General features: G+C 47.9%; 1 protein-coding gene across 1 annotated transcript in view; it reads right to left on the bottom strand.

The window, feature by feature from the left end:
* The window catches only part of LOC119431144 (uncharacterized), a 63,731-nt gene extending 39,437 nt beyond the window's left edge, over positions 1-24,294 (bottom strand). Inside the window, 1 exon segment of the mRNA XM_037698616.2 lies at positions 24,234-24,294. The gene's annotated coding sequence lies outside the window, so the exon portion shown is untranslated.
* Positions 24,295-24,506: the final 212 nt, after the last annotated feature.

The following is a 24,506-nucleotide window of genomic DNA, read 5'->3' as shown; positions in this document are numbered from 1 at the left end:
TGTACCAAACAGCATAGACTTCGTATCACAAGTTCCGTGCAGCGGCATGGATGCTTTATAGACCTTACAACAGCGTATCGAGAGTTGAGTGCACAAACCTGGGTTTGTTGCGACGACAGCGACATGCAGGTTTCTTGTGCATCCCAACTTGGCTCATCAAATAAGAGAGCCCAAGGTAACAACGGCTATATTCAAATACCATTCGTTTTCGTGCGACGTCGGTGGTCCGAGCGGTGTTTTCGACCACGTTATCACCGAAATCGGCAGTCCTTGAATGTAAGATGATAAGAAAAGAATGCAATAAAGCTAAAGGAGTCCTTACATTATACCGGCTCATTCCAGTGGAATTTTGCGAGGTGGAGGTAGTTTCGCGAGTGACATAAGATATTATCGACCTATAAAGGCCATACCACACGTATACGCTTGCCGACGCGCACGAGCCCGCGACAGACGGGGCAGCACAGATGGTGCGCGTCGAAACGCGCCGTGAACTCATGTGCCGCGCCACGGCGTCCTGCGGGACGTGTCACGGTGCATGCTGTTGTCGCCACATCGTTGTACGGGTGCTCTTCTGAGTTGGTGCTGCTCGTGGTACTAGAAATGCTTTGCTTTCAAGTATGATGTGCACTACGTCTGGCTCCTGTGTGGGCATGTGCTTCTGCAACCTGGCAGTACCACCGATCAACTTGGTGCAGGCCTGTCCTGAACGTTTTAGACAAATGTGCGCAGATCAAAAGGCGGGATAGTCTCTTTTTCGGGATCGCAGTAGTCTCTATGGTCCTAGTGCTGAAGGCGTGAGAACAGAAATGTGAGGGTGAATAACGCTTTTCTTTTTTTTAACATGTTGCCGGAGAACGTGTTCCAAGAGAAACACATGTGGCCAAAGGTCATTTAACGCGTCACATCAATTTGCTAACCTGCCCTCACAACGGTTCAGGCATCGAAATTGTACCTCACGTTCTTATGCCATCTGTTGTAACTGTTGTAACCAAAGCGGGAGAAGTTTACGTCCGCGCGCCGTTACTCAACAAGCACTGCGTCATGTCATCTGTTGCCGATAGCTTGCACTTCAAAAGTAGTGAGAGCACGAGGATGTGCAGAACTTTCCTTGCACAATCGAAGAGCGCGTTGCAGGCGGCCCGCGCTGCACCATAAAATTGAATACAAAAGTGCTACACTCCCTGAAGTAGTGCAGAAGGCGCATCCCAATAGAAGAGACCAGCATTCTTACCGCTTAATGATGCCGCCGCTGTAATACGAGTACTTCCCTGCGCGTGCGTGACGATGTTCCGGCTCTCCAGTGAAGGGTCAGCCGCAATCATAGCTTCGTCACAATCGAGAGGTGGGAGTCGTCGGAGCGTGCAGCTAGCCCATGACATGGTGACGTGCCGTAGCCGATCCCGACAACGTGTTAAACCTATAGCCATGGGCGTGTTAATCAGCATCACTCAATGCGACAGCGGTGGATGGGGAGCATTAACCGTGCGATATGACTTGTGCATTTGGCTTCTACATTACTGCTAATAGCAGTTCAAATCAGGAATACTGGGCTTGCGGTCTCCGTCATTTCGATGACGTGATCACCAAGTCGTCGTAGCTATCGTGTTGCCAGGCCGCCTTCTAACGTTCAGCTTCATTCTCGTCATGCGGTAGAGAGAAAAAGAAAACGTTGGCCACTAGTACCACTCGGATTCGAACCCACGACCCTACGGAAACGGGCTGTTGGTAGCGCTAAGCAATAACCACAGCTTTAACTTTTGTTATTGATACACGGTATTTATTACAGCGAGTTTAGCATAGTATGCAAGTATTACACAGGCGAAAGGATGCGTGATGAGCATGAAAACGAGGAATCGCGGAATCGAGACGTGAAGGAAGTCTCGCTGCGAATTTTGTCATGTCTTTAATTACTACATATATATTTAAATATTGGTATAATTATATCGAAATCAAATATGTCTTCTTTGCCTTTCTGAAAATTTTGTTATCTATAGCTACTTGTTTTACCTCTCACATGTGTGGCCAATCCCCCTTGTGGATGTGTGTCCCGACAAAAGGAACCAACATCAATAAAATGGCGGCGTGGGCAGTCATAGCCTGTTACTATTTGAAGGGAATGAGTTCAGAGATGACGAAATTGCTTAGAACGTTTTGCCCAACTTACAGGCATGCGGTCTCAAATTAAAAGTCATTGTGTGCAGTTCGTTGTACTGCCTCTGCAGTTTCACTCAAGATTTCAAGCTCCACATTCCATCCTAATTAATTAATTATGGGTTTTTACGCGCCAAAACCACGATCTGATTATGAGGCACGCCGTAGTGGGGGACTCCGGAAATTTGGACCACCGGGGGTTCTTTAACGTGCTCCTAAATCTAAGCACACGGGTGCTTTCGCATTTCGCCCCCATCAAAATGCGGCCGCCGTGGCCGGGATTCGATCCCGCGACCTCGTGCGCAGCAGCCCAACACCATAGCCACTGAGCAACCACGGAGGGTACAACCCGTCCTTGAACAAATTATCTGTCCGTCTTGTTTTCTTTTGTCAGGGCGCCGCAGGCGGCAGGAACTTAATTCAAAACGTTTTTCCATCTCAAGAACCGCTTTTCATTGGCTGATCGACTTCGCTACTCATATGCCCTTTTATCAGGATTTGACATCGCGTCTTCCACGCGAACCGCTCGAAGAGCCTTGTGATGTGTGTCAATCTTTCCTTCTGGCGGTATGCGCCCCTGCGGAGAATGACGCAGCAGAAAAAAAAAAGGCGCGCTCAAAGTACGTAAGTCCTTACATTAGGTTGCCCCCGATTCGGTTCCTGATTGGCTGAGCACATCTTCAGCTTCCATGACACTGCTCGGTTTTAGTGACGCAGAGTGTAGGTGTGTGTACTGACTCCTCCCTACGGGGCCCTAACGAAATTAGCTATTCTGTCGCGAAGTTACAGCAACAGAAAGCCCGGTGTTCCGGCAAACGCGTACAATGGATTCTCATTACGGACAGCAATCAGGGAAGCCAGCGACCGTCGTACACACACATTTCCTGTTACGAAGAACGTGACGCAGATATACAGTCACTGTGGTACTGGAACATCAAAACAAGGAATTACAACGAGTGTGCGCTTTGGGAACCCGGAGCGACGGTGCGCAGGATTTCACCTCACGCCAAGGCCAGATACACTATTGACACGTACACATGTTTATCTTTCACCGGTGGCCGCTTTCAACATTGGCTGACAAATGTTAAACGTTATCGCTCGGCGCAGGACGCGCCTGCATTGGAAGCTTCTCGGACGTTATCAATGCTTCTATCCGTCGTCTGTGGTCACCGACGCCCATGTAATCTGATTGTATGAGCGACGCGAATTGTCTAGAACTTTCTGGAAGACACGCGGGCATGAGGGATTAATCTGGAACCTTCGATGACTCAGGTATAAAAGCCGACGCGTTTCGCCGCTGATCAGATTTCGACGATCGCCGACTGTGTTCGCCGCTATCGTTGTGCTTCAAGTGTAACTTGCTTTTGTGGGCACAGGTTCGCCCAATAAAGAATCAGTTTCGTCATTCCCAGTTTTACGACTGTTTGCTTCATCGTCACTACTACGTGACACTATAGAAGGAAGGCCGAGCTGGTAGTGACCTATTGTGGGCAGCGCCCAGACAGACTACAATATCCATTGCACTGCTGAGTACGAGGTCGCGGGATCGAATCCCGGCCACGATAGCCGCATTTTCAATGGAGGCGAAATGCGAAAACGCCCGTGTGCTTGCGTTGTAGTGCACTTTAAAGAATCCCAGGTGGTCAAAAATTAATCCGGAACCCTGCACTACGGCGTGCCTCATAATCAGAACTGGTTTTTACACGTAAAACCACAGAAATAAAGAAGAAAACAGACTACACTATCGTAGATAGCAATATCGTAGATAGCAGGCTACGCTACGAAGTATAAACTCCATTTCACACCTGCTTTACAGCACTGCCGAAGGTACGAGAAATACACATGCAATATCACTGCGTAGGTGAATGCAGTTCCAGGTGTAACTGGCTAATTAATGACGAGATTCGATATTTTTTTCTTGCTTGGCACATGATGCGTTACAGCGATACGTGATATGCTAGGGCATTTTAGCATGCACGTAGTATACCGCTAATTCGCCAACTGATGATTAGAAGACGGTGAACACATCTTGAGGGGCCTTCTTTTTGGCTAAGAAATCTTACAACTTGCACACTGCTGCAAACGACTGGTGATGGAGTATAGACACTTCTCATTCGTGACCGTAACACGTAGTGCGTTAAATATTAGAGAAAGAGATACGTATGCGCGTCACGTGATTCGACGTCAAATTTAGATGTCGTACTTTTTATGCCGCAAATATGGCTCAATTATTACGTGACAAGCGCCGAAGATTGGAATTTTTGATCACCAAATGAGGGGGGGTGACACGACTTTGCTACCAGCAGCCACAACCCATCACTGGCACTGGCGGCCAATGCATAGTGCGTCGCATACTAGAAGCATAAAGGTACACAGATAATAGGTGTTTTGACGCAGCCTTGCGTCCACGTGTATTTTCAATATGTGAAGGAGTTATTACGTGGAAAGTGTGTCAGCGGATAAAATACAACTGCGATGATAAAGGCACGTAGTGAAGCTTCTGCGACCGCACTACTTACGTAGGTTCCGAAGTGTTGCCCGTTAAGCATACAGGGGGAGTATAGGGCAGCTAAAGAAGAGCACAAGATGATAACAGTCTTCTTTAGACGTCATCGCGCTGTTTACAATGGATGCGAAATAAACGGCGAGCGGAACAATTGATACAAGAACAACAGTACATCTGCATATTATTATCTATTGGTCAGTCAGTGCAGCACTGAGAAGGTCATATATAACTTCAATTCTAATGAATGACTGCTTTTAATCGATCAAATGGATAGCTCGGCAGTTGTGATTTCGGCGTCTGCGCTTGACATGCATGGCGCGAAAAGAAAGAAAAAAAAAAACAGGCTTGTACATTCTGCATCGTGCACTTGTTTTTACTGTCACGGCCTCGCTGCTGTATCGTTCAAAACCGGCATGCCACAAAGCATCGCGTTTGCGTGAACCCCACCACAACCTCTACTTTCTTAGCTTGCACTGAACGCTCTTTTTAAAAGCTTCTACGCATGACTACGCCGGCGGGGAATCCCCAAAAGCCCATGGTGACATACCATGCCCATTCCAAGTTGTATCCACAATCCCGATTCACGTGGGGGTGTTGTGATGGGATTTCGAGCGGAGAACATAGCCCCATCGCTATCAGGGCAACAGCAGAGAATCCTAACTCCTGCATCAGTCTGCTTCCACCCACAATACCCATCCTGGCACCTCCCCCCCCCTTCCCATTCCTTTCTTGTGGATGAAGAACAGTTAGGAGTAAAAGGACCCTGTCATAAAACTACCGCAGTACCGATATCCCGATAAATGTCGACGTTAATGTGATTAGCAATCATGCAGTGTAGTCACACACAGTATTGCCACTGCCGAAAATCGTTCTTCTTCTTCTTTCTGGGGTTTTACGTGCCAAAACCAGTTCTGATTATGAGGCACGCCGTAGGGGAGGGCTCCGGATTAATTTTGACCACCTGGGGTTCTTTAACGTGCACTACAACGCAAGCACACGGGCGTTTTTTGCATTTCGCCTCCATCGAAATGCGGCCGCCGCGGCCGGGATTCGATCCCGCGACTTCGTGCTCAGCAGCGCAACGCCTTAGCTGACTGAGCCACCTCGGCGGGTGCCGAAAATCGTAATGTAGGAGGTGTGCAATGCAACCGGGCTTCTCTCTCGCACTTCCCTCTTCCATGTTGACACGCTTTGCCATCTAGTGGCGCCGCCGCGAAGTTCGCGCGCGGCGCCTTCCCGGTGGGAGGGTGGCGGAGGAAGAAAAGTCCAGAGCGAAGGTATCCTTCAAAAGGACCCTAAAAACGATTTTGACGATTTTGTATTAAAAAAAAAAAACGTGCTGAGTCGTTAAGGTAGGTCCTTCTGGTCATTAGGTGGCACATTTCAGTCCTCCGCTTAAAGCTTGTAATTATTCTAAAGTTTTAAAAATGTGTATTGCTACTGGTCGCAGCGGAGGCGCCGCTCCCCTGAGAGTTCAGCCATCCCGTTACAATCTACGTAGCTGGCGCACGTGACGTCAGTTGGGTGAGCTATCCGATTGGCTACCCAGGTTACGACATCGCTAATGTTTCAAATTTGATGGTGAATAAATGTTGTTCGTAAAATTTGGAATATTGGTTAATTTGTTTTTGTAATATTTACTGCAGAAGCTCCCTAGTGGGACTTCTCAGATATATATATATATATATATATATATATATATATATATATATATATATATGTATGCATATATCATAGGAAGCCAGCAAACATATACGCCAAGAACAACATAGTGGAAATTACTTGTATTGATTAACTGAATTAAAGAAATGATCAATTAATTGCTGGTATATATATGTTGATACTGACATACTTTTGAGCTATATAGTCACCAATCTCAGTATTCATACGTAGTCATAAGGTACTCTCATATATACCCCCATAGTACCCCGTATATACCTATCGAGTCGTGGTTCCGCAAATTCAGCGCAAGCACAAGAGAAAAAGAAGGACATGTATGACACGAGTGCTGTCTCACAACTGAATTTTTATTGGGATCTACACTGAATATTTACACATGGAAAATGAAGTAAAGAAAAGAGATGAAAGGGACCGGAATAAAAAGGAAAAAAAAAAAAAAAAGGCAGACCCACATTACTGCGCAGCAGCCTAAGAAGATACAAAATCATCAGGCGTGATTCACTCTCGATCGACATGAGCAGCCTAAAAGGAATTACCAATGTAACATACCGTGTCCCGTAAGGTTAGTGATGCCTGGCTGACGCATGCGTCTTCGTGCTTCCTAATGAAAAATGCCTCGTTTAGTTCAGGGGTTGTGTATTAGTTCACGGAATTCTGGGAGGGTTAACAAAGAAAGCTTCGCTTTAAAATTGGCAGTCTTAATATAAAATTTACCACATTAGTCGCTATGCGTTCACTTTTTCTTTTGAATGCAACTAACCCCACTGAATTGTGTGCACGGAATACCGAAAAAGTCATTTCTGAGTCCCTGTGTACTTAAATAGAACCCCCTAAGGTAAAGTTTCCTCTTATAAAGAGGCGCGTTTTTGTGTGCACCAGCGCATGAGCACAGCGACTCCGATGCAGGTTCACGCATGGCCCCGGGTCTCGGCAAGCCATAAGCAACACGAACACCCGATAGCAGTTCCTTTCACAAGACGAAAACCCATCTCTGCCGCCGTTGGCCCGCGGTGAATACACGTGAACAAAACAAGCTTGCTGAGATCCTATCTCACAAAACGCCGGCCGCGCGAAGTCTCGACAAAAGACTTCGTTTACGAAGGTAGCACAAGCGAACGAGCAGCATTGCAGCAAGCCGAGGTCTGGAGAGGTTTCTCCTAAGAGGCTTCCGAGAGATACGCGGAAGCTTTTAGCGGCTGCTTTGTTTGCCTGTTTTCCGTAGCAGTGAAGAGAAAAATACATGGGCGTATACCTTCTGCAAGTGTGTTCCAGCACAAAGTAGTCGGCTAGAGTTTGACGGAGCTTTCAGTTTCGAGGGGCTGATGCTGAATCGGCGTAGCTCCACGTGCGACGGTTTCGTATTTACCAAAAGCGGTAGTGAAAAGCGACAAGAAAAAAAAAAGAAAAAAAACGTCAAATTGAGCCTTGAGTGGTGCGCTTTGTGTCTTACCTTTAATATAAAGCGCTGTAGCAAGGAACATTTTAGGTTTTCTGTTCCTGCACTTAACCTAACGCGAATGAGACTTGGGAACTATTTTCAGGAGTGCTGTCACTTCTGCGGGCTCTGCCTCCGTAGCTTTACCTTCATTGCCACTCAAAGTTGTCCGCTAGTATAGTACTGCCGTGTCTCTGTATTGGCATCCACGCAGACACCCATAGAAAGTTCTGCCATGAGCGATTGTGCTGTACGGCGTCCTCCTATATGATGTACAGTCGAACGCAAGTCTGGGGACCACATTTACCACGAGACCCTAACTAGCGTCCCCTTAAGCGGGAGATGGTGCAATTATAATGAAGGGCGCTGTTATAAAATAGGAATGACGTCACATATGGCGCGTGTCATTGGTGGAAGTCAATCGTTCGATTTAGTGTGGCGAGACTGGGCGAATTACACGGAAGATTCACGGTTTACCGACGATTCTCTCCGGAGCTTCGCCCACTCATCATCATTCACCCCGTGGATATGCGGTGTTTTTGTTTTATTGCGATAGCAATTATATGGACACTCAAAAGCAGATTTCTGCCGTCGGCGTCGCCGTCGCCGTCGCCGTGAGGTTCCGTATGACGTCATTTGGAGATGAAATCGTCGCCGCGCGCCGAACGCTGTATGTGCGAGTGAAAGGGCGCGAGGGGCGCGTCTTTCACGGGGAGTGAACGCACGGCGGAGAACAAACGCGCGTTCTGCGCCGTGCTCGCTTAAGGGCTGCAGAAGTAGGCGTCTCTTTTCTCCTTTACAATCACCATATATGTAGAGCAAACGCGCCTTCTTCGGACGCGCGAGAGGCCGTGGGGGAGGGGGAGGGAAGGGAGGCGACGTTTAGCTGCGGCACCAAGTGCCTATTTATATCAGAGGCTCCAGCAACAGTCACCAACGCCGCACGCATTTTGAGCTAACGCGGGCAAAACGCCGATGGCGTCGACAACAGTTCTGCGTGTTGTTGCTACCAAAGCCGCTCACCTTACTTCGTATGACATTGCTGTGTTGCTATCGCATTCATTGCTTCGCCCTTAGGGCGAAACTGTGACATTTTTTGATTTTTTTGGGGGGCTGATGCCGTGGTCTCTCGACTTTTCATCTAGATGCACGCTGCGGTGCACTGTTAACGCAAACATGTTAGTGCATACAGCACTCGCGAGTTGTTGTTTTTTTTTTTTTTTGAAACTGTGGAATCTCCCGTCTTCGCAGCAGATTATTTCTGGTTGGTAGCGCTGCAACCTTTCTACACACCTGCGCAATACATAACTGCTACGGGCACTTAAATGAATTAATGCTTTATTTCAGCTTCTTGTACATGGCATGTACAACAACTGGGGTTGACGAAAAAAAAAAAAAAAAAAAGCAGTCTTCAAGACCGCTTGACAGGCCTCGCCAACCTAGTAACTTGGCAGTGGTGACAATAATATAAGGTGATCAATAACTACAACAAAAACAGAAGCAAGTAGTGTAATATATTGTCACGAGCGGCGATCCTGTGGTCGGTGCTTGGACGATGACGACGACGACGGGTGGTTTTTCTGGTGTGCACGCGCTCCCCTCAAATTAAGATTAAGTTTTTGTAAAATTCGAGAAATAAACATAATTGAAACCGCCTGCTTCTTGGCCAATCCCCCGTAGTGGGTATGCGCCAGAGTTTGGGAAACAAGACAAGACAAGACGCGCTCCCCTGAACGATTGCTGCAGCGTTGTGCGCCTTACCCTGTAAATATATCCATTGTATATATATTCTCCCCTTAACATCTTTGGTGGACGTGCGGGGTACGCTCGCTACAACACCGGGAACTGGATCTTCGCAGCGGACGGCGCGTTGCTGCCACCACAATGACCGACCAAGCGACCCAGTGTGAGCAAGACCCACCACCGGTCATTCTCTTGCACCCTCGTGATCCCGGGACATTCAACGGCACCAGCGGCGTGGACGTCGATGCATGGCTGGCAATGTATGAGCGCGTCAGCCGCACTAACAAGTGGGACCCGACCATAATGCTGGCGAATCTCATCTTCTATTTGCGGGGCACTGCGCTACTCTGTTCGAGACGCATGAGGCAGATCTGACGAGTTGGGACGTCTGTAAGCAGAAATTACGCGATCTATTTGGGAGACCTATCGCACGACAACTAGTGGCCAAGCAGGAGCTCGCAATTCGTGCTCAGACGTCCACGGAGCCGTACATCTCGTATATTCAGGACGTGTTGTCTCTGTGCAACAAGGTCGACAAGGACATGCCTGAAGCGGACAAAGTGGGCCACGTACTGAAAGGCATAGCCGATGACGCATTCAATCTGCTACTGTGTAAGAACTGCTCAACGGTGGAATCGGTCATCACTGAATGTCGTCGTTTTGAGCTGGCCAAAAGTCAACGTATCACTCACCGCTTCGACCGACTTCCTAATACGGCTGCCACGTCCTCCTGCGAAGGTTTAGCCACGCTTCGGCAAGCGCAAGCTCCAGACAACGTCACCAGGATCGTCCGTCGAGAACTCGAGGCCATGACACCCGTTACACCTCATGACGGTATGCAAAGCAACAACCTGGCTCCGATTTCGATAATTCAGGCCGTGGTTCGCCAAGAGGTCGCGAATATGGGCATTTTACCCACCTTTGACAATGGTCATGCTGCTACCAACTCGGTCGCCCCTGTCGTCGCTGCTGCAAGACCGAACACGACCTTCAGGCCACGTTATCGAAATCCAGCCGATTGGCGCACACCTGATGACCGGCCCATCTGCTTCACGTGCTCTAGGATTGGACACATCGCCCGCCATTGCCGCAGCCGCTGGCCCACGTCCTATCGCCCAAACACTTACAATCGCCCGAACCATGCACCATATGCCCCGTCGTTAAGTCCTGAGGCCTCAAGTGCTGAACGTCCTCCTAGGGAAAACCGGATCAGCCGCTCACCATCGCCCCAGCGCCGTCAGTCCCGCTCGCCCCAACCTCGCCGCTCTCGGTCTCCCTTTGGCCGCTTCTCGGAAAACTAGCCAGTGCAGCCCCCGGAGGTGACGCTGCATTTACGACCCGGCCTGAAAATCCTCTGATTGTCCCTTATACCCGATGCAACCTTCTTGAAGTTCTGGTTGATGGTGTGGCAGTTACCGCTCTTGTTGATACCGGCGCACAAATTTCTGTAATGAGCTCGAGCCTCCGGCGCCGCCTCCAGAAAGTCCTGACGCCCGCGACTTCACCTACCGTCCGAGTAGCCGACGGGAGTACACCTGCCGTACTTGGAATGTGCACTGCACGCATCACTAGTTCTGGTCGCCACACATCTGTTCTTTTTGCTGTTCTAGAACAGTGCCCCCATGACCTCATCTTGGGAATCGACTTTCTGTCCACACACGCTGCCCTTATCGACTGCTCCGCGGGCCTTCTCCGGCTAGAACTTCCTTCGTGCCCCGACAACGTTGATGCCGGCCCACCCCACCTACGCTCCGTCGAGTTTCTTCGACTGCCTCCGCAAGCCGCAATATACGTCCAGCTGTCAGCCTTTCCGCCCCTACCCGACGGCGACTACGTTGCCTGCCCTATTCCCGAGGTCGCCATGACACGCAACGTCGCGCTACCCTATACGGTGGTGACAGTTAGAAACAACGGCACCGCCTTTCCCATCCTCAGTTTTGGCTACTCGACGCAAGTTCTTCCTCGCGGCATATCACTCGCTCATCTGACCCCATTGGCCGGCCACACGGTTTCTGCCCTGACCACAGAACCTCCACCGGATTTTTCACCGCCGTCATCGCAGTCAGGTTCGTCCTGCGACTACTTCGCCCGCATGATATCAGGAGACCTCGCTCCGGCACAGTCCGCTGCCCTTCGCCACGTGCTGGTTTCCTACCAGGATATCTTTGACTTTGGCGACCGTCCTTTGGGCCAGACTTCCGTCGTCACCCATCGCATTCATACCGGCGATGCGAGTCCTATTCACCGACGGCCTTACCGTGTGTCAGCTCCGGAGCGTGCTGTCATCCAACAGGAAGTGGAGAAAATGCTGGGCAAAGGCATAATTGAACCCTCATGCAGTCCTTGGGCCTCTCCCGTCGTACTCGTGAAAAAGAAGGACAATAGCTGGAGATTCTGTGTAGACTACCGCCACCTTAACCAGATTACCAAGAAGGATGTGTATCCTCTCCCGCGTATTGATGACGCACTGGACTGCTTGCACGGCGCCAGATATTTCTCTTCCATCGACTTGCGCTCAGGATACTGGAAAATCGCTGTGGATGACCAAGACCGCGAGAATACCGCCTTCGTGCCTATCCTGATGGCCTCTATAAATTTAAAGTGATGCCTTTTGGCCTATGTAACGCCCCTGCTACTTTCGAGCGCATGATGGACTCTCTTCTTCGAGGCATCAAGTGGTCCATATGCCTTTGCTACCTGGACGATGTTATCGTTTTTTCGACTACGTTTGAAAACCATCTCACTCGCCTGTCCACCGTCCTTGATGTTTTTCGCCGCGCTCGTCTTCAGCTTAACTCGTCGAAATGTCGCTTTGGGCACCGCCAAATCTGCGTACTCGGCCACCTTGTTGACACTGCAGGCGTGCAGCCAGACCCTGACAAAGTCCGCGCGGTTAGTCAGTTCCCTACTCCACGATCGGCCAAGGATGCCCGCAGTTTTCTTGGCCTGTGTTCATACTTCCGTCGTTTTGTCCAGAACTTCGCGGAAGTGGCCCGCCCTCTAACTGGCCTACTCAAGAAGGACGTCGTTTTCACTTGGGGTCGTGACCAAGCGGACGCCTTTTCATCGCTCGTTGCCATCCTAACGAACCCACCTGTTCTAGCACATTTCGACCCGTCAGCCAGCACGGACGTTCGTACCGACGCCAGTGGCCACGGTATAGGCGCCGTCCTTGCACAACAGCAGCACGGCCTCCACCGCGTGGTCGCCTATGCAAGCCGCCTTCTGTCGCCATCGGAGCAAAATTACTCTATCACAGAACGCGAGTGCTTAGCACTCGTCTGGGCCATCTCAAAATTCCGTCCGTACCTGTATGGCAGGCACTTTTCAGTTATTACAGACCACCATGCGCTTTGCTGGCTCTCTTCGCTCAAGGATCCCACTGGTCGCCTTGGCCGTTGGGCACTCCGCTTGCAAGAGTACTCATTTTCTGTTTTCTACAAATCTGGACGGCTTCACCAAGACGCTGACTGCTTGTCACGATACCCGGTCGATCCCCCTGATACACTGAAAGATGAATCTGACACCTTTGTTCTGGCCATTACAGACTTCGTCCACATAGCTGACGAACAGCGCCGCGACTCATCTTTGCGGCCTGTTATAGACGGTCTCAACTCACCACACCCTGACCCTTCTCTACGAATGTTTGTGCTCCACAACCACACCTTACACCGCTACAACGCCCGGCCTGACGGCGCTGAGCTCTTGCTTGTTGTCCCCGCGCATCTTCGCTCTACTGTTTTGCGCCAGCTTCACGATGCACCGACGGCCGGACACCTAGGCGTGTCACGCACGTATGATCGCATCCGTAGGCGCTTCTTTTGGCCTGGTCTCTACCGTTCTGTGCGACAGTACGTTGCGGCTTGTGACCACTGCCAGCGATGCAAGACTCCTGCCCTACTGCCTGCTGGCAGCCTTCAGCCCCTCGACATCCCTGATGAACCATTTTTCCGGGTGGGACTTGATCTTCTAGGGCCTTTTCCCATGTCAACCACTGGCAATAGATGGGTTGCAGTCGCTACTGACTACGCAACGCGGTACGCTGTTACATGAGAACTTCCCACCAGCTGTGCTACTGATGTAGCCGATTTCCTTCTTCACGACGTCATCCTGCGCCACGGTGCTCCTCGTCAGTTAATCACGGACCGCGGCCACTGCTTCCTGTCTAAAGTGGTCGACGACATTCTTCGTTCTTGCAAGACCAATCACAAGTTCACCACTGCGTACCATCCACCGACAAACGGCCTTACTGAACGCCTCAACCGTACTCTCACAGATATGCTTGCTATGTACGTGTCTGAGGACCACCGAGACTGGGACATTAACTTGCCTTTTGTGACCTTCGCCTACAACTCTTCTCGTCACGACACCGCTGGCTATTCACCTTTTTATCTACTGTTTGGCTACGACCCACCATTACCCATGGACACCATACTTCATGCTCACGCAGACACATCCTCTGCCTATGCTCGTGATGCCCTTGCCCGTGCTGACATCGCCCGTCAGGTTGCCCGCGATCGCTTGTCGGCTTCACAGGTCAAACAAAAATGTCTCTATGACCGCCGACACCGGAGGTGAACTTCCCTCCAGGATCGCTCGTCTTGCTGTGGTTCCCGTCACGTCGCGTTGGCCTATGCGAAAAACTCCTCTCCCGTTATGCTGGCCCTTACCGCGTCGTACGCAAAGTCACTAATATGACCTATGAAATCGCTCCGCTAAATCCTACGTCGGCCTCTGCAACAATCGCGAGTGACATAGTCCATGTCTCGCGTCTTAAACCGTACCACTCTCGGCCCGGGCCCTAATTGCACCGGGACGGTGCTTCTGCCGCCGGCGGGTAATGTCACGAGCGGCGATCCTGTGGTCGGTGCTTGGACGATGACGACGACGACGGGTGGTTTTTCTGGTGTGCACGCGCTCCCCTGAACGATTGCTGCAGCGTTGTGCGCCTTACCCTGTAAATATATCCATTGTATATATATTCTCCCCGTAACAATATGAATACGTTTTGGAAAAGTGACATTACAATCCAAAACAACAACAAGAACAAAAAATAATAACAAACAAGGAAACAGACTTTAATCTACATAAAACTTTTTAATACTATGAAATGCCACAGAATGTATGCGTTGATAAAACTCTTTGTTCAAGCAGTCCGGATATATATATATTAACATTCGGAATCCGTAGTTTGTCATACATCAAGGTATGGTAACAATGTTTTGTGTGCGCATTTTGTATGATGTATAACGGGGCAAAACTTTCAGAATACGATGCAAGAATAGGTAATTTCGATCGGTGGTGTCTTTATACAGACAGGCAAACCTATATGCAAAGATATTATGCACAGGCACAATATTATACTGTAGGCGTATGGGACGGGTTGGGGCATTGTATGGAACGTTTGCGATGGCTCTAAGCATTTTTCTTTTGGATAACTGAAATTTTTGAACGTTACTATTTGTTGCGGTTGCCCAAACTAGGCTGCAATAGTTCATACACGATTGAAAGAAAGCGTAATACGCATTCAATTTTGCGTTAACAGGCTAAATGTATATATCTACTGCGGCAACCAAATGCCCACAAATCTAGACAGATTCAAAAAAAGTTTTCTTATGTGGACATCCCAGCACATTGGAGGCGTGAATATTACACCGAGAGATGCAAATTCATCTACGTATGCAATGGTATTTTCATTAAAAAAAGTGGTTGCGGGCCACTAGACTTGCATATGAAGTAGCCAAGTTAGAGCCACACATTGGAGTGCTCGCTTGAAAAGTGGACAGCGCTGCGATTTTACTGTCACGGCAGTTGTGAGCTCAAAGATGGGCATTTCTATGCCCATCCATTCGTTCTTGCAGTTGTGCCGCCGTCATGTACTCATCGTGAGGACACTTTCTTATTCTCAGCTTCACCCTCAATCCTCATACGGAAAGAAAAAAAAAAGCATCTTTGCTCACCACAGCCAATGGGGGACCAACTCACGTCTCTGCTGCAATACGCCGTTGGGATTCGGCCATCTCAACTGCTGAGTTACCACGAATTGTTTTCTTGCATAGCATTTATTACAGTGCGCAAAGTGACGTGAACAAGCAGCATCACCGTATTAACGAACTATTGACACTCACAATGAGGGATGCTTTGACGCAATGCGACAATCACGCCCTATGCAAATTAGTGACAGTACTGTTTCAGGCACTATAGCACACACTCAAGGTCCTCCATGAAACACGCTGTTCACATTTCCAAGCAGTTCTTTAAAAGTAAAGGCAGTTGCAAAGAAAATGTATTTTCGTTTCTTCTGGTAATTACTGCCTATGGGACATACCGAAGACAATTGAACATTGCTTTATCAGCTGCAAAAAATGCCATCCTGTATTTGGATGTCCTTGAGCAAAATTTAAAGAAAAAAGACTTCTGCATCAATGTGCGATACTTGTTGCCAACCTCTCGTGATGATGTACCGTTTGATATATTTTCTTGTGGGGAACACGTATGCATGATCGCAACGCAAAACCGACCACTTCTTAAGAATTAGTTCTACTTGAATGACGATCCATCAAAACATACTTACGTTGAATGTGACTTTCGACCTAACTGGTTGCTATCACGGTGACGGGCTTATCCTGGACAAACTGTAGTGAAAACAAGCGACTGCGAAATATTACCGCTTGAGAGTTTGTGCGGGGTTTTGTGCGTTACGCAGACTCAGAGAAGGGTGGTGTCTGTGCACGTATTTCAGGCACTGTCGCATTGTGTGCATCCCAATAAAGATTTTGAAAAATGGTGGTATCTGCTTTGAGAGCTTCTTGTTGTCGCCCTGCATGAGTTAGCAGTTGGAGGAGGTATCGTTATTTTATTGTACGCTGTTGTAAGTTTTGTTAAACGAAAGAGAACAAAATGTGATATGTTTTATTATTACTATTATTGTGATCCTGAGCTCTTCAATACGTTCGTCCAACCAGTCACGAGTCTTTCACCCAGGCCAACGTATTTGGGTATGCAGCGGCTAACTACCTCGCACCAGGCTCTACTTTCTGCAATGCTGCACCGTATTACCGGTTGAGAGTATATTGCCCCATGGGGACAGCGAACATCGTGTGATTGCCTCCGGCAAGAAGGCCTTGTATCGTGCACGGTTTAGAGTTTCTATTCTGAGGAGGCACTGCAAGTTGTTGCTTCAGCACGTGCGCGGCGGAGCGCAGGTGTTGACTTGCCCACGCCCATTCTGTATGTCCGACGCCAAAGGGCGCTGTGAATTGCTCGGAATAAAGGTCAAAGCATCTCGCAGCGTGCCATACGCTGGAAATCGAAAACACAGCCTCAATGCTTGCGTCTTCGATGCCGAGCAAAGAGCCCCTTTTTTTAAAGAATCGATATCTGTTGAGCGTAGCTTAGCCAATTTTCGTGAGGCCAATTGCAGTTATCATCTTGATTGTCGTCGCCATCATCATGATTCCTTGGCACAAGAAGTAGTCACCAGACAGCACTACTTTTGCGGACCCAGGATTCCAACCCTTTCCACGACATGTGAACCGAGGTGTTGTCTTAGGCGTTGCTTCCCATCTTCGTCGCGTCATTGTAGTCGTTGTCGTCGTTATCGTCGTTACGATTTCACCGTCGGCTGCTCTGAAACTTGGGGGTTTTAATTTGTGGCCTAATAACATGCTGATAAATCGAGAACGTATCAAGCACTGAGCGGCTTCGTATTCATATCTACAGCTACAGTGCCGGGCGTCAACTCATTTTTCTTCTTGCTGAACATTCAGAGAAAGTATCTCCTCTTATTGTCTTTACCATACAGCTACTGTTACTTTCGATGTTCTCTATGGCCACAGCACAGTTCAGGAGTCAATGTTTCCAGTGATAATTGTGTCAGCTACCCAGCCCCAGCCCTTCGGGGCTATACCTTTTTCCCTTCCCGTAAAATAGATCAAACTACCACTTCTACTAATATTCTGCTAATATTTAAGGCACCAACGTTTTAAGTAACGCATTCGCAAAACCCTCTTCATCCGAAACTTAAAAGACCGTGCAGAGATCATACTTTAAAATCGTTCTTGGAAGCTCGGAAAAGTGAGAGACAGAGAGAGATGCTACCAGAGGCTTTTGCTGTTGGAAATGCAGATCGCTTGAAAGGCTATGCAGAAATAATGTGGGGAAAAGGTGCTGCTACAGTTTGATGCGTCGCGCCACCTGTCGCTCAATAACGAAGGTCCTAGTGACATATAGTTTTGAATTATGAACGTTTATCGGACGTACTGCTCGCGCATGGCAACCTGTTAAGAATATTTTTCAATCTGTTTTTGCTGATGATTCTGCAGATGACGGCCCACCCTTCGCACTAATGTATCCGTACGCATTACCAATGCCTGGTTTGCAGGTGTGCCGTGAAGGAATTGTAGCTCTTTTGCCAAACATTGGGGATAAAAACATATATTGCTCCGAACGGCATACCAAATGCCTTTCTAGGGAGATATGCGGAACGGGTGGCCCACTAACTGAGACAATTTTCAATGCCTCTCTAAGACAGAAACGGGTGCCAGATGACTGGTTGGTAGCAAATGTAATCTCTCAACAAATATGGCAAAACAAAGATATTGGAAACTATTGACCCATTTCACTGACGGGCGTGACCTTCAACCTGCTTGAACACATCATTTCGAGATCAATCTACACCTATCTCGAAGAAGACACGAAAGCTTCGTTTTCCCAACCAGCATGGATTCCAATAGTACCTTTCAACTGTCACACAGCTGGTAGAAACGAGTAACGATTTTTCAACTTCCTTAAACAATAAAAAACACGTCGAAGACTCTATTTTTAGACTTCTCGAAAGCTTTCGATCGAGTGTTACATAATGAATTAATTAGTAAACTTATGGATTTTAACAAATATTATGAAGTCGTAATGTGAATTACAGGTAGAACAGAATACTTTGGAATAAAGGGTAATAAATATAATTTTCTAAAAGTGACCTCAAGTAGCCACAGGGATCTGTTTTGGGACCAGTTTTATTTTTAGTTTGCATAATGATATTGCTCCTCTCATAAATAACGGCATAACCGTGCGGTTATTCACAGACGACTGCTTAATATGCCCTGAAAACAATAATCAAAATGATAAAGCATCCCTTAGCCAAGTCCTTAAACCTGTAGAAGAATGCGTCGCCAAATGAAAATTGAAAATTAACGAAGCGAAATCTGTCAAGCTGAGAGTTACGAACAGAACAAAGCGTGTTACTAGACTTTAATTACGAGATTAATTCAACAGTTCTAACTAAAACATTACACGTTGAAATACTCAGGATTAACCATTTCAATAGACTGAAGCTGTAAACCCAATGTCAACAGAATTTGTATAGCTGAGGCAAAAAAAAAAAGTTGTGGTTGCTTCGCCCCAAACAAAAGCGAGCAGCCCAAACCGCGAAGCTGCTCGCGCATTTAACTTACATTAGACCAATGTTACATGTAATATGCCAATTTCATATGGGATCCGTTGCAATCAGGAATAATTAACCAAATTGAGAAAATACGAAGTAAAGCCACAATGCTAATTCTATCACCGTATCCTCGAACTGTCTCTGTTTCCAAAATTTTACGATTGCTTGAGTTGCCTACATTAGCCAAACACCAGAAACTGAGATGACCTAAATTTTATTTTCTTGTTGTGAAAACGTTACTGCAGTATTAAAACCGCACCCAACCTAGTCTCGAGGTAAACTAGGAAGGTCAGATCAAGCAATCATTGAGAGTTTGCAATTCCGAGCACATTTCTTGATATGTACGCGTATTCATTTCTTTTACGTGAACGGTGAGACAACGGAACTGTTCACCACAGTCTGTTCGACGTTCCAGTAGTGTTGAAGTTTTCGAATAACGTGTTCAAATCCTTTTATAAAATATGCATTTTGTAACTATCATGAAGACGTTCCCATGATTCTAGAATGTATCCAGCAGTGTTTTTTATGTCATGTTACAGACATTATCCTTTTCACTGTGTGACAAATATGTATGTTATCCGAAACAATCTTTTATATTTCCTTTCTGCGTGTTCTGTTTACATTTACTTTCAGTGGTATGTGCAAATTTGGTGCATCCAGCCTGTTACGGCCAAGACGACCTACAGCATCTGCAAATGAAAAAATAAAGTAATGCTCAAGAAGAAAGAAAGATGCATTGACCCCGTTTTATGGGAAAACAACCTCCTGCGTTTTGTGCGGAGCCTGAGGTATTCCCTCCACTCACTACCCGCCATCTTGGTGTCCGAGAAACAGCTGGAGCCGGTTGCGAGTCTCGGATGCCGAAACCCGACTTTCGTACCTCGAGGTTGCACGGCGAGATGGCGCCACGGTAAGCGTAGATGACGCATCCTTTGTAATTTCGCGGGCTGATCCGATGGGAGTTGGCAATGGTTCACGCAATCCCAACGCTGTGCCAGAGGCTGACGTTGCGCAGAACGCTTTTAAGGAAAACTGTAATCAGTGTAATGGACAAGTACCATATGACGCCGTGAAGGCCGTTGTACTTTGAAACCTTGAACTAGTAGACGAAATAATGGTTATGACGAAACTATCACCGGGTTCTCTCCGCTTTCGCTGCGACGAGCTTTTAATGCGCCTTCGTAGGAATGCTTTGTACATTTGGGTCCTGCACCGTCTTGCCTTAGCGACCGTCTCGGCTGGCGGCAGCGCAGTTCAACTCAAAACAGCTCAGCACACTTTTCGCAGCAGCAGCTGGAAGCGGGTCATCCGTTTTTTCTATAAGCTAAATGTTTTCAGAGTATATACATCCACGCTGCAAGCGCAGTAGCACTCTATATCTCATTAGTTTCACGCTTAAATTACCACATCGAAATTCATCTAGAGAACAGTGATATCGTTCTTTACTGCGATATTCCTTGCAGTAGAAATTCGTTTAGGCAGATTATGTGTCTGTGGGTTCCGCAGGAAATTTCATGCATTGTGAAAACCTTATGCGCTGGGTATACCATAATTACTTTCAAACTTTTGTATTTAACAGCGAATAATAGACCCAATAAAAACGTTCAGAACACGGTGACCGCAACGGCATCCAGAGGATATCCGCTGGGCATCCATTGCAAGGATATGGATAACACCTCCACGTGCATGATACCACCAGCGGACGTCCTTCGCGTGCGCTGGTCTTGGATGTCGCTGTTCCTGCGGGGAATGGTCCCGAGACCATCGTTGACGCGACGGCCTCAATAGTTGGCCTCACTGAGGTCTACTACGCTCAGCACAAGGGAGGTCTAAACTTTCAAGTTATCTTAAGAGCATGACTTCCGTGACTCTAAATATCGATGCTGCTTGCATTGTCATCGACGGCGAGCGTGTTCCTGTCGTCCCCGTCGGGCTGCATGTGACGAACGTCGTCTTCACTTTCTTGCCTTGCTTCGTCCCCAACGAAGTCCAGGCCTTGTCTGCTTACGGCAAGGCAGTGCTATCTGTCAACGCTGGTCTCATGAGCGGATGACGAGGAGTTCTGAAAGGCACCCTCTTCGTTCGTATGGTGATGATCACGAATAACCCTGTCCCCGAACTGCTTGAGAATATCAGGTGACGAGCTAACGTTTGACTATTGCGGCTTCCAACATGTGTGTGCCGGCGCTGCGGCTCCAGCAGCCACTATGGTGCACAGCGCACAGCACCGTTCTGCGGCCACTGTGATCTTCACGGCCTCAAAAGCGACGGATGTGACCGTGCCTACCGGCGCTACGGAGATGGCCACAATACCGTTGTGTGCCCCGCGCGTACGGTGTTGCTGCCCGGATGCTGCTGCTAGGGCCTTTCCCCCTCTGCCGTCGGCGTCCGCTGCAGTAGAGGCTTCGCGAGAGACATGGGCACAGAGCAGAATGTCTTGCCTTCACCTCTACCAGCAGCTGTAAAAATTTAGGGGACGCTCAATCTTCACCTTTAAGAGTGGAACGCGATAGCATCCAAAGATCCTTGACTGCTTCTCACGCTGAATATTACTTCTTTAAGCACACAGGGTGTCCGAAGCCCAATAAAACAAGCTGAAATTGTCAGTATGGCCCGCGCTGTAAAATACGATATTCTGTGTATTTTTGAAACGTATTTTTTAAACTATTGCCCATATCCTTGCTTTCAAACGCGCCTTTAACATTGACTATTCCTTTTCTCACACAACATCTCATTTAAGTGGTGTCGCTATTATTATTTTTAATAGAACTTCGAGACCGTCATTTGTCTCATAATAGGTAATTAGGGAGAGTATTGGCTTTTGACTGGGCTCCATCTTCCTTGGGTTAGGTATTGTGTTCATTTAGGAGCCAACGCAAGCTGCTATGCCGAATTAGCTTTTTCGTGACCTGGACGTGCATTTCCTTGACGGTCGCCACGTAGTACTTACCGGGAATTTTAAGTACATCTTAGATACGCGAGCCGATGTACACAGTCCAGGCTTGGGTCGACCTCCCTCGAATGCACGTGAGTTACGTCGTCTCATCCAGCTCTTTTCCTGGCTGTATACCTATAGAATATCACATCCATCTCAGTTTGATTGGGCGCGACGACGTAGCTTGTCTTCTAGCCGGTTGCATCGTGTCTATGTACCGAGTACTTTAGCTCCTCGTGTATCAAGATCTGACGTTTAAGCTTCCACCTTAAACCCTGTTTATACTTCTATTCGTCGGCCAGTTATGCTTCAAGTTTCTTCCCCTCCTTTCTCGTCACTTAAACCTTGGCGTCTAGACATTCGCGTTCTGCATGATATGCGCTCACGTTCCTGCTTAAAAAGAGCCGTACGCGGCTCTCTGAGTCGATCTGGTCCAGACTCTACACTGTTGCATTGAAGGACGTGTCTTAATGTCAGAGGAGGTAGCGAACACTCCCGCGAAGCTCCGTGTTGCTCTTCGAATTGTAATTGCACCATTGATGCGGACATGGCCGCGGGAGCTCCAAAAACGTTTCCAGCGCCTCAAGCCCACGTCGTCTTTATCGGCCGCGGTTTGAAGGTGTAGACGTAATCCGTGAGCGCACTCTGAAGTACTACGGTTCGCAAGAAACTCTCTTCTTTGAAAGACGAGTGCGAGTGGTTCTGCAATCACAAGCACGCTTGCTGTCACGTTGCCACCGGTGCGGTATCAATCAGTCTCTCTTGGGCATTTTGAGACCATGGTGCCGTACAACTACAACAATATATCATGGTGCTTCTGGATCACATTCTATGCTTAGTGGGATACCTCAGGTTCCTACTGAAGTGGCCAACCTTTTTTGTGCATGTCCATCAGCCGATGAGTTGAAGGCAGTGTTATTTCCCATGAAGCGAGGTTCGGCTCCAGAGCCAGACGGGTTGACCATTGAGTTTTAGTTAACCTTCTGTGATGACATTTTTGCTGCATTCAGCTCTAATTTGTCGCTGCTTTGGGGATTTTGTGTTCATGGCGAGCTTTCGCGATAGTCGCATTGTGCTACTACCCAAGCATGATCCATCATTAGTCCGTGCTGAAGAATGGAGGCCAATCACGCTTCCCAACGTAGACTACAAAAGCTTTACAGCTATTGTCACATAATGCAGTGATTTGGGCTTGCTGTTATGACATCGTGACGCTTATATCGCGTGAAAAGACAAGGACGAAGGAAGACGTGACACACACAGGCGTCTGTGTGTGTCACGTCTTTCTTCGTCCTTGTCGTTTCGCGCGCTATAAGCCTCACAATATTGTCACGTATAACGCTTGAGGAGCCTGCTGGGGAGCCCTTGCAGATTAATATAGTCTCTCGTTCATTACGCGTGAGATTACGACGCATACACTGGCGAGATCGGCACGAGGTCTATTGGTTTGCTTTTTTTTAGGCCAAGAAAAAGCATTTGATCACCTTGAGCATGCTTACATATTTGACGTACTGACAGCTTTTCACCTTTTATTTACCTTATTAGGAGTGCCTACACAGATATCCGACGCACGTTGTTTATGGGTGGACATGAAAGCTCACCCATTTCACGTCACATGTGGTCTACACCAGGGGTGCCCTCTATCACCTGTATTGTTTATGCTTAGCCTTGAGCCATTTTAGCGAGCAATGCCGAGATCGTCATGTGCTTGGCATACCACCGCCAGGTAGCGGTGTCGTGAAGGTGACAACCTCCGCCGACGACAGTATTGTGTTTCCCTACTACAACGTGCCTAATAAACAGACTGTGGTTTTAGCGTGCCAAACCTCAGAACGCAATTAATTCAGGTGTGCCATTCCATTTTCAAACTTTTGTACAAGTCCCGTGAAGCACCTGGCATATATGTATTGTGCAAACACAACGTACGTCGTACCATTTCTCTGAAAAAAAAAAATATATATATATATATATATATATATATATATATATATATTCCACAATAATCTTTCATTTGCTAGTTCAGCACCGTGTTCGTCATATCACCTAACCAAGCATATAAACCAACTTGACCAAGCACCTGCTCTTTTCAATTGCTATATGAAGTTTGAGTGCGGCGAGTTCACTCCTTTTAGTATTCCATTCTTATCGAATAAAACAATCATTTCCTACTGCTACAACTACTACGTTCTAACTATAATTGTTCGCCGACTGTTGAACGGTTGATGGCGCGTGTTTAAAACTGCGTAGTAGCACTCACGGCGGCCAGCTTGTAGAAAACAACCATGACGTGATACCGGTTCTGCGCGTTTGTCAACGCAACGATGACGAAATATTACCGTACCTGTGTTTTTCTTTCGGCCCAGCTGCATGCCATCGACGTGCTGTGCTTGCGAAGACACCAGACGGGACGGAGACAATGCCCGTTCAACAGACGTCACGTGACCTGTGCAGCTGTTCGGGCACGACAGCTGTCCATGCATCTTCATTGGTCTGACAAAGCACTCGTTTACTTACCTGCTGCCGCTTCGGCAAAAGAAAAAAACAAGGAACGTCCTCCAAGACCCTAAAACTGCGCAGTTGCGCGCGCTGTCTCTCTGTTGTGAAATTGTATGTG

The sequence above is a fragment of the Dermacentor silvarum genome, chromosome 10 (genome assembly GCF_013339745.2).
Source record: "Dermacentor silvarum isolate Dsil-2018 chromosome 10, BIME_Dsil_1.4, whole genome shotgun sequence".
Classification (NCBI taxonomy): domain Eukaryota; kingdom Metazoa; phylum Arthropoda; class Arachnida; order Ixodida; family Ixodidae; genus Dermacentor; species Dermacentor silvarum.
This window is presented reverse-complemented; position numbering and strand designations above follow the sequence as displayed.